At 37.3% G+C, this 10256-nt stretch overlaps 1 long non-coding RNA gene across 1 annotated transcript; it reads left to right on the plus strand.

Moving 5' to 3' along the window:
* The first annotated feature begins 210 nt into the window (after window positions 1-210).
* LOC126061455 (uncharacterized) lies at window positions 211-5173 on the plus strand. Its single transcript, XR_007513778.1, has 3 exons — window positions 211-383; window positions 892-1037; window positions 5048-5173. It is a non-coding gene; the product is annotated as an uncharacterized LOC126061455 (long non-coding RNA).
* Window positions 5174-10256: the final 5083 nt, after the last annotated feature.

Genomic DNA, 10256 nt, shown 5'->3' on the forward strand with positions numbered 1-10256 from the left:
TGGATTTTTATGAGTAGTATAGAGGCTGAACCATGGTACATAATTTAGTATTAAATCACGCAATCTATAAGTGCATGTAGCTGATTTCCCTGAAGAAGAAAATGACACAAAACAAGCTCTTAAGCCAACCTAAAACTGTTATTTTGGAACTATCAAGACTTCTGGTTGTGTGCCATGATCAGATAATACACAGGGTTAGAGATACTAAATTCCGTCCTTTTATTTCAGAAAGGCCAGACAAGAAGCAATATGATACAGGGAAGGAACATCAGCCTAGGAGTCAGGAAGTCTGGACTTCAGTGCCTTGTTCTACAACCAAAGAGCCCCGTGACCTTGGATGAGCCACTTCACCTCTTTGGGACTTAGTTCTGTAAAATAAGAAGGTTAGGCAGATGATTCCAAAGTCTACTCCAACTCTAAAATTCCATGACTTCATATATGTGGATGTGATCAGCACTGTGTTTAGCATAGGAGATAATTCCAAAGGTTATTACTGCCGACAGCTTTTTTTCTTTCCTTTTTTTCCCCTTAATTCTCTCCATGCATCCAAGCACATTCTCAGTAAGTATTTCTGTATTTCCAATAACTAGTAAAGAAACTGGCAAAAATTCCTATCTATAAAAGGGGACTTACCCTACCTTTAAGGAATTCAATCTAATAGGGCAAATGTATAAACAAGCTGCATTACAGTGTGATTGAAGTCCAAAAACGCAGTGAAATCTGTATTCGTCACAAACACAGTATGGCTAAGAGACTGATGACCTGTTCTTTATACAAGCCCGAGGAAATTTAGTTAAGCAGGGAACACCTCAGTATCAGAGATCAATTTTTTTTTTTTTTTAAATGATTAGGAACAGATCATATTGTCAGGATGATCTTTTTTTTTTTTAGGAACAGATCATGTTGTCAGGAGGGATGAGTCCCTGGAGAAGGACATCATGCTTGGCAGAGTACAGGGTCAGCGGAAAAGAGGAAGACCCTCAACAAGATGGATTGACACAGTGGCTGCAACAATGAGCTCAAGCATAACAACAATTGTAAGGATGGCGCAGGACCGGGCAGTGTTTCGTTCTGTTGTACATAGGGTCGCTATGAGTCGGAACCGACTGGACGGCACCTAACAACAGCAGAGACAGATCAGGCAATGGAGGAAACAGAATGTGTGCTGGAGGCATGACAGAGCGGTGTGCCAGCTTAGGTGCTGCTCAATAATTATACCTGTCATGAAGTTTTCTCCTCTTGGAAATCAGGTTTCCTTAGCATGCTCTCATTCCTGAGGGATTTTTAAAAAATTTTGAATGGCTTACAGAGTTCAGGGTTGTTAATGAAATATCTCTATTACCTTTAGTAATCCTTGATTATTATAGATATATTTATCACATTTTTATAGCTATGCCGTAGATCCCAAAAAAAAAATGCAGTATTTATTGTAGAGGAGGGAAAATAAACTCCACCTCTCTATGGAAGCAGTGTCGACGAATCTTTTACATACCTCAGTAGAGGAAGACCCTCAATAAGATGGATTGGCAAAGTAGCTGCAACAATGGGCTCAAACATAGCAATGATTGCGAGGAGGGCGCAGAGTCCAGTGGTGTTTTGTTCTGTTGTACATAGTCGCTATGAGTTGAAACCCACTCGATAGCACCTAACAACAACAACAACAGTATATATACATAAAGGAAACCCACTGCCAAGGAGTTGATTCCAACTGATAATGACCCTGTAGCATTTTCAAGGCTGTACATCTTTATGGAAGCAGACTGCCACATCCTTCTCCCGAGGAGTGGCTGGTGAGTTCAAACCAGTGGTTAAGCGTGCAGCTGCTAACCAAAAGGTTGGTAGTTTGAATCCATCAGCTGTTCCTTGAAAACCCTATGGGGCAGTTCTATTCTGTCCTATAGGGTCACTATGAGTCTGAATCAACTCAACGGCAAAGGGTTTGTGTTTTAGGTTTTATATATATTTTAAATATATATATAAATGTATGTATATACATATATGCCTATCCCTTCACGAATATCAAATTATATTAATTATTATTGTTTTATATCATGATATCTGAAATGTAAGTACTCTTATCACATTTTTCTTCCTCAAGAATGTCTTATCTATCCTTGAGCTTTTGCTATTTTATATAAAATTCTAGAATCAGCTTGTCAAGTTTCACTAAAAAAAAGAAGAAAAAACTATTGGAAGTTTGATTGGAATTTCATTAATTCTAAAAATTAATTTCAAGAAAATGCAAATCTTTATGGCATTGACTTTATATCCATGGTATATTGTATCTTTTCATTTATACAGGCTTTTTAAAATATCTTCAATGACGTTTTAAATTGTTTCCACAGTTTTACACACTTTTTGTTAGATTTATTACTCTGTACTTTATGAGTTTTTTTGCTATTATATATGGTATTTTTTAACGTTTTTATTTCATTTTCATATATTATGATGCTAGCTAGGATCACTAGTACAATGTTAAATAGATGCACTGATTAAATCAACCCTCCTGATTTTAAATGAGCTGCGAATGCATTTTACCATTAAGAACAATGTTCGCTGGTATTTTATGGCTGACTCTTTATTAGGTCAAATAATAGCCCTCTTTTCCTAGTTTTCTTCTGAATGTGTGTTGACTTCTCTCAAATGCTTTATTTGCATTTATCGAAATGAAATAGTTTTCCTTCTTCAATCAATTAATTCAGACAATGATATTAATAAAGTTGCTAACATTAGATCCCCTTGCCTACCTGGGATAAACTCACTTTGGTGATGATGTGCAATTTTTTTACTCTTCGCTGATTTTGGTTTGCCAGATGATTTTTTGTTTGTTCAGGATTTTTGCATCTATGTTCACGCCTGATACTGGACTACAAGTTTGCTTCCTCACGTTATTGTTCGTTATTTACTGCCACATAACCAAGTACTTCCAAGCACAGAGACTTAAAATAGCAACTATATTATAATTTCATGATTTTGTGGGTTGGAAACTTAGGCAGGGATTCACTGGGAAATATTTCTGTTTCATGTGGCATTGACTGAGATCGTTCGGTATTCAGCTGGTGAGGGAACTGGGCTGAAAACCCATGATAAATTTCTATCAGATGCCTGGTGCCTTGGCAGGGCAGGCAGGTGCTGGGCTTGGCTAGGCCCCTCTCCTCCATAGTCACACTTCTTACCTGCCAATGCTCTTAAAAGCTAGGTTCGGGATTGGCACAGCACCATTTCTTCCAACTCTAGTAGTCAGAGTAGCCACACACAATCCATACAGAGGAGGGCAAATAAACTCCACCTCTTCACGGAAGGAGTGTCAGTGAATTTGTGTCCATCTTTTACCTGTCACAGCATATCTTTATGGTTTTGGTATCAAGGTCAGACTAGCCTAATAGAAGGAGTGGATATTATTTCCTCTTTTTATGTTCTCTGCTGTTGTTGTTGTTGGGTGCCATCAAGTTGGTTCCAGCTCATAGCAACCCTATATACAACAGAATGAAACACTGCCTGGTCCTGTGCCACCCTTTTATAGAGTGGCTATTAGTCAAAATTGATTGCATGGCAAAGGGTTTGGTTTTACTGTTTATTTGTTTTTAGAAAACACCTACTCCTTAAATGTTAGTAGAAGTTTTCTCTAAAACCTGTTGCATCTGTTTTTGAGAAGGCTGTCAACTACCACTTGTAAGTACAATTACTGGGCTATGGAGTCTTCCTATTTCTTCTTGAGTCAGTTTTGGTAAATTGTTTTTCTAAGAATGTATTCATTTCATCTAAGTTTTCAATATATTGGCACGAAGTTGTTCATAGTATTTTCTAGTTATCTTCTATTCCTTACAGAATCTACAGTTTTGTCAATTTTTATTATTTATATTATTTATGTGTTGTTTCTTTCTGTCTTTATCAATCTAGCCAAAATTTGTCAACTTTGTTAATACAGACAGTCCCCATGTTATGAACAAGTTCTGTTCCTAAGCATAAATTTAAGTGAAATTTGTATGAAAGTTGGAATAATTAGGTACAGTTGGTATCTAACGGCAGTCAAATTTTTGTCTTAAAAAAAAATTAGCATATAGTAAATAGTGTACTTTTCTATAAATAAAAATCATTAAAGAAACACTTCCAGGTGCATGAAAATATCTTTAACACAATAATACAGTAATAATAGTAATGTATGTACCTCAAATTTTTAATATAATAGGCTCTATAGGGCTTGGTTCATAACTATGGGTTGTTACATAAATCAGAATTTTATAACCCTAGGATGCCCAGTATTTCAAAAACTGACATAGTTGATCATTTCTATTTTATGTTTGATTCTTTTTCCTTGTTTTCTATTGTAATCTTTACTATCTTCTCTTTACTTTGTTTAGATGTATCCTATTGTTCTTTTTTATTTCTCAAAATGAATACTTAGCTCATTAATTTTCCTCCTATCTTCAACTCTAATTCATACATTAGAGCAGGGATTGGCAAACTATGGCCTACGGGTCAGATCTGGCCCACTGTCTGTTCATGACAATAAAATCATACTGGAGCAGAGGAATAACCATTCATTTCTGTATTGCTTATGGCTGCTTTACTACTGCAATGGAACAGCTGAGTAATTGCAACAGAGACCATATGACACCAAACCAAAACCAAACCCAATGCCGTCGATTTGATTCCGACTCATAGCGACTCTACAGGACAGAGTAGAGCTGCCCCATAGAGTTTCCAAGGAGCGCCTGGCTGATTTGAACTGCCGACCTCTTGGTTAGCAGCCGTAGCACTTAACCATTACTCCACCAGGGTCTCCCATACCCAGAAACCCAGTGCCGTTGATATGACACACAAACCTAAAATATTTACTATGTGACCTTCTATAGAAAAGTTTGCCAGCCTACGAATTAAAGCAATAAATTTACTTTATCTTGTTTACGAAAATTTTGAAATCTATTATTTCCATTACCATTCACTAGTAATAATTTTTAATTTCTATTAAAAATGGATTTAATTATGATTTAGTCTTTGAATTAAGGGTTACTACTTGTATTTTTTTTTTTTTTTTTTTTTACAGATTTGAGGAAGTGCTCCGTAGTCATCCCACCCAGGGATTCTTCTATCCTACTAAAAAATATACGTATTAAAAAGTAAAAATTTCTCTCTAAGCGTGGCTTTTGACAGGTGGTACCAGTGATTAACATGCTTGATTGCTAATCAAATAGTTGGAGGTTTGAGTCCACTCAGAGGGTGCCTTGAAGGAAAGGCCCGGCAATTTACTCCCAAAAAACTGGTCATTGACATTTTTGTAGAACACAGTTCTACGCTGACACAACACACGGAGCTACCACAGGTAGGACACGACTCAGCAGCAACCGGTTTGGTTTTAATGTAAATTATTACTTTTACAGGTAGTCCCCGATTTACAGTGCATTTGAGTTACAACGAATCACACTAATGATCATCCATTTTTTCCTTTGTACGTCTTATCATTAGTAATATATTCTACATACAATGTTGCAGTACATAATTTGCTAATATTGTCATTCTCGAATGTTCACTCACAGGTGCTCGATTTTATGATTTACTGTTCAAAACACTGCTGTGTAGATTTAGTTTTCTAAACTAAATCAGGGCCTTCAGTTGCTTGAAAACATGGACCCCAATGCTGACCGCTTCGTTCAAGTTGATAGGCAGACTCAGGAAGCACTGAGATGTAACAGCAAAATACATGAAGAAAAAAAGAAAAGGACCATATAGACAACACTCACTAATTTTCTGACTAGAAATGCCACCCCCATTCCCAGGGATAATCTAGATAATCCAGAACCTTCCACAAGTAGAGTTATTATCGAAATGGACAAAATGCCAATGTCATCTGACTCTTTTTCATTGTTGAAGTAAATTTTTATGATTTGTGTATTTTTTATGTCTGTATGTATTGGAGCCCTCAGGCGCAGTGATTAGGAGCTCCACAGCTAACCAGAAGGATGACAGTTCGTATTCACCAGCAACTCCTTGGAAACTCTGTGGGGCAGTTCTACTTTGTCTCATAGGGTAGCTGTGAGTCGGAATCAACTCAACAGCAATGGGCTTGGTTTTGGGCTTTATGTATTAAAACGTATCTGTGAGTTTATATGTAATCTTTCTAACCCCCACAAAGATGGGATTTATAAAAATACTGATCATAAAAGACAATAATAATGAAAACTAAAAAAAAAAAAAAAAAAGTGACATATCCTACTTACGTCAGAACCAACTTATGACAGTCATCAGAGCAAAACCCCGTCGTAAGTCAGGGACTACTTGTACTTCTTCCAAGATCAAGCAAGAACATTAAAATACATTACCTCCATTTGCCATTCTTCATATTTATATGACATTGTTATCGTTTGTTTTAACTATACATATGTTTTAAACTTCACGGACATCACTATTGCTTTAGCAGTAGACACTCTCTGAGATTTACCCACTTTTTTGATGCTCTGTTTCTTGCATCTTCATCCCATCTGAGGTCATTTACACTTTCTTTCGGAAGGACACACTTGAGTATTTCTTTTAGGATTTTAGTACTTCCACTAATGACAAACACATGTTTTTTAAAATGCTTTCTAAGCTAAGTGAAATCTTTCAACTCTTCTCTCTGCTTGATTGTGTTCTAGTTGTTTTATTGATGACTGATAAATCTCAGAAGAATCAATGATAATAAAAATGTGTGTCTCGCAGGGAAATCAGTAGTTATCAAGCAGCCACTTATTTAAATCTCAAACTCTGGCTTTTAAAGGAAGATTTGCTCAGTGGTTCGTCGTCCCAATTCTGCTCCTAAACTTCAGGACTGCACTACTTGCTGACTCAACGTGAACAGGAGTTTTCAGAAGGCACTGAATGAAGGTGAAAGTAAAACAACTAGACTCGAGTCTATACCATAAATTACAACTTTTTTTTTTACTTACAATGGAACATTTTTGCTTCTAATTAAGATTAAAATATATCCAGAGAGCTGAAGTATGAATGAAGAAAAGTAGGATATATTCCAGTGTTCCAGCAGCATGAGCAGTCCCAAGGGGCCAACTTCTGCTTAACCATTCAAATTTTAACTATAAAAATGGTACTCATGTGCCAAAAGTTATGGGTAAAATTGGTATAGAGTAGTGCTTAAAACTACAGACTCTAATCGGGGTGATCTTTAGGCTTGAATCCCAGTTATGCTAGTCATTGCAATTTAACTTTAGGTAAGCTTCTTAACTTTCCTAGGCTTTCATTCCTTCAGTGATATAATGTTAACATTTGTCTCATATGATGAAGATTTTTTTATATAAAAAATGCTTCAAACACAGTAAGGATTCAGGAAGTAAGCCGTTGCAATGCTTTAATGTTTGCTCAGTTATTTATTCCTCACTATGTTTTTCATATTGAAGGAAAAAGTCCAACCTGCACTGAAGGCATTGGTGAAAAACAAAGTTCCATGAATTGACAGAATACCAATTGACATGTTTCAACAAACAGATACAGCGTTGGAAGTGCACACTCATCTATGCCAAGAAATTTGGAAGACAGCTACCTAGCCAACTGAATAGAAGAGATCCATATTTGTGCCCGTTCTAAAGAAAGGAGATCCAACAGAATGCAGAAATTATCAAGCAATATCATTAATATCACATGCAAGTAAAATTCTGCTGAAGATAATTCAAAAACGGTTGCAGCAGTACATTGACAGGGAGCTGCCAGAAATTCCAGCTGGGTTCAGAAGAGGACATGGAACAAGGAATATCATTGCTATTGTCAGATGGATCTTGGATAAAACCTGAGAATACCATTAAGATGTTTGTGTTTATTGACTATGCAAAGGCATTCATCTGTGTGGATCATAACAAATTATGGATAACTTTTCAAATAATGGGAATTCGAGAACACTTAATCGTGCTCAGCCAAACCTGTATATAGACCAAAAGGCAGTCATTTGAACAGAACAAGGGAATGGTGTGTGGTTTAAAAGCAGGAAAGGTGTGCATCAGAGTTGTATCCTTTCACCATACTTATTTGTTCTGTATGCTGAGCAAATAATCTGAGAAGCTGGACTATATGAAGAAGGACACAACATCAGGATTGGAGGAAGACATATTAACTACCTGTGATATCAAATGACACAACCTTGCTTGCTAAAAGCAAAGAGGATTTGAAGAGCACTTACTGATGATGATCAAAGACTACAGCATGGCTGAAAATCCTCACAACTGGACCAATAAGCAACATCACGATAAATGGAGAAAATATTGAAGTTGCCAAGGATTTCATTTTACTTAGATCCATAATCAATGCCCATAGAAGCAGCAGTCAAGAAATCAAATGGGCATATATGCTGCAAAAGACCTCTTTAAAGTGTTGAAAAGCAAAGATGTCACTTTGGGGACTAGGGTATGCCTGACCCAAACCATCGTATTTTCAATCGCCTCATACGCGTGCAAAAGCTGGACAATGAATAAGGATGACCAAAGAATTGACGCATTTGAATTATGGTGTTGGCTAAGAATATTGAATATACCGTGGACTGCCAGAAGAACAAACAAATCTGTCTTGTAAGAAGCACACCAGAATGCTCCCTAGAAATGAGGATGGCGAGACCCCGTCTCACATTATTTGGACATGTTAACAGGAAGGACCAGTCCCTGGAGAAGGAAATCATGCTTGGTAAAGTAGAGGGTCAGTGAAAAAGAGGAAGACCCTCAACAAGATGGGTTGACATAGTGGCTGCAACAATGGACTCAAACAGCAATGATTGTGAGGATGGCGCAGAACTGGACAATGTTTTGTTTTGTTGTACGTAGGGTTGCTATGAGTCAGAATCAACTTGACAGCACCTAACAACAACAACAAAGTTTTTCATATCCAGGGAAATATTAGTAATCTCAGGGTCAGTCCTTCAGCCAGTCTCCAAAATAGACATCGTGATTTAGGAAGAACATGAAAAAACAAAAGCTGGTGCTCAATCCATGCTCTGTCTAAGCAGCATAGCCTAAGTAGGCTACAGAAAGAATAAGAAACAAATAGGATGATTAAGAATCTTTATTATAAGCGTCTATGACTTTTTTTTTTTTATGACATTTATAGTCACACAATTGAGGAACTGTTTTAAAATACAGTGTTAAACTTAAAAATGTCATTAGTACCGCTGGAGGAAATAGGGAATTCAAAAAAGAAGTTAGTGTTTTTTAAAAGCAACTGAATGCTTGGGGCTTGGGAAACTGAGACAACTATAAAAAATTGACACCAAAAAATTTACACTGAATAGTCCACGTTTAAAATAATAGAAGCTTTCATAAGCCATGCATTCGTTATAACAAAATATACAAAGTAGCAATTCACATATGTAGCCAGCCAACATATTCTGTCTTACCTAAAGGACCAGTTACCTTATAACCCATAATCACATTTGGAAGTTGCTTGTTTATTTAATAAGCATTAACTGAGTGTTGAACTTCTAAAAAATACTGTGCTGGCTCTGCAAGTGATAGAAAAAGCATGGGACGTGGTATTTGTCCTCAAGTAAAGTCATACATAAAATATGATTTTAATTGACTGTACAAAGCTGAGTGACTATGCCATCGTGAAAGACATACTGAGCAGTAAGGGCCAACATGAGTCCAATCCTCAAAACCGAAGATTGATCCAGTCCTCACATTTCTGCTTCTCCATCCTCATCACCAGCATCCCTCGTGACACTCTCTCTCTCTCTGACCCTAGCCACTGGAAGGTAGGTCAGTGCTCACAAGTTAAAGGGACACCATTCTTCAGATTGCCAAATAGGCAGGTACCAACAGTAAGTTTGGAGAGTCCACACAACATCCCAACCTTCCAACCTGCTGGCCACAAATCTGAGGTTGGTTTTTCACTTTGCCTGCAAGATGCCAGCCACAAGCTTCGGAGTCCACATGACACCCTTACTTTCTAAACTGCTGGCTCCTTTGCCACTTTGGGTTCAATAATTTACTAAAATGACACAGAAGTCACAGAGAGGATACTATACTTATGACTACGGATTTATTATAGCCAAAAAGGATGCAAACAAAGAGATGCCTAAGACGAGGTCTGGGAGGGTTCCCAATGTAAAGCTTCTACATCCCAAAGGACGTGCTACCCTTCCAAGAGCAGATGTTCTCATCACCTAGGAAGCTTTCCAAGTCTTAGTGTTCCAGGCTTTTAGTGGCCAGTCCTTCAGGATAGGTTAAATCATGCCTCCTGAGGCTAGTTGATATTGGCCTTCCAGGTGAGTCTTTTCTGTTCTGGCC

This window comes from Elephas maximus, chromosome 18 (genome assembly GCF_024166365.1).
Source record: "Elephas maximus indicus isolate mEleMax1 chromosome 18, mEleMax1 primary haplotype, whole genome shotgun sequence".
Lineage (NCBI taxonomy): Eukaryota > Metazoa > Chordata > Mammalia > Proboscidea > Elephantidae > Elephas > Elephas maximus.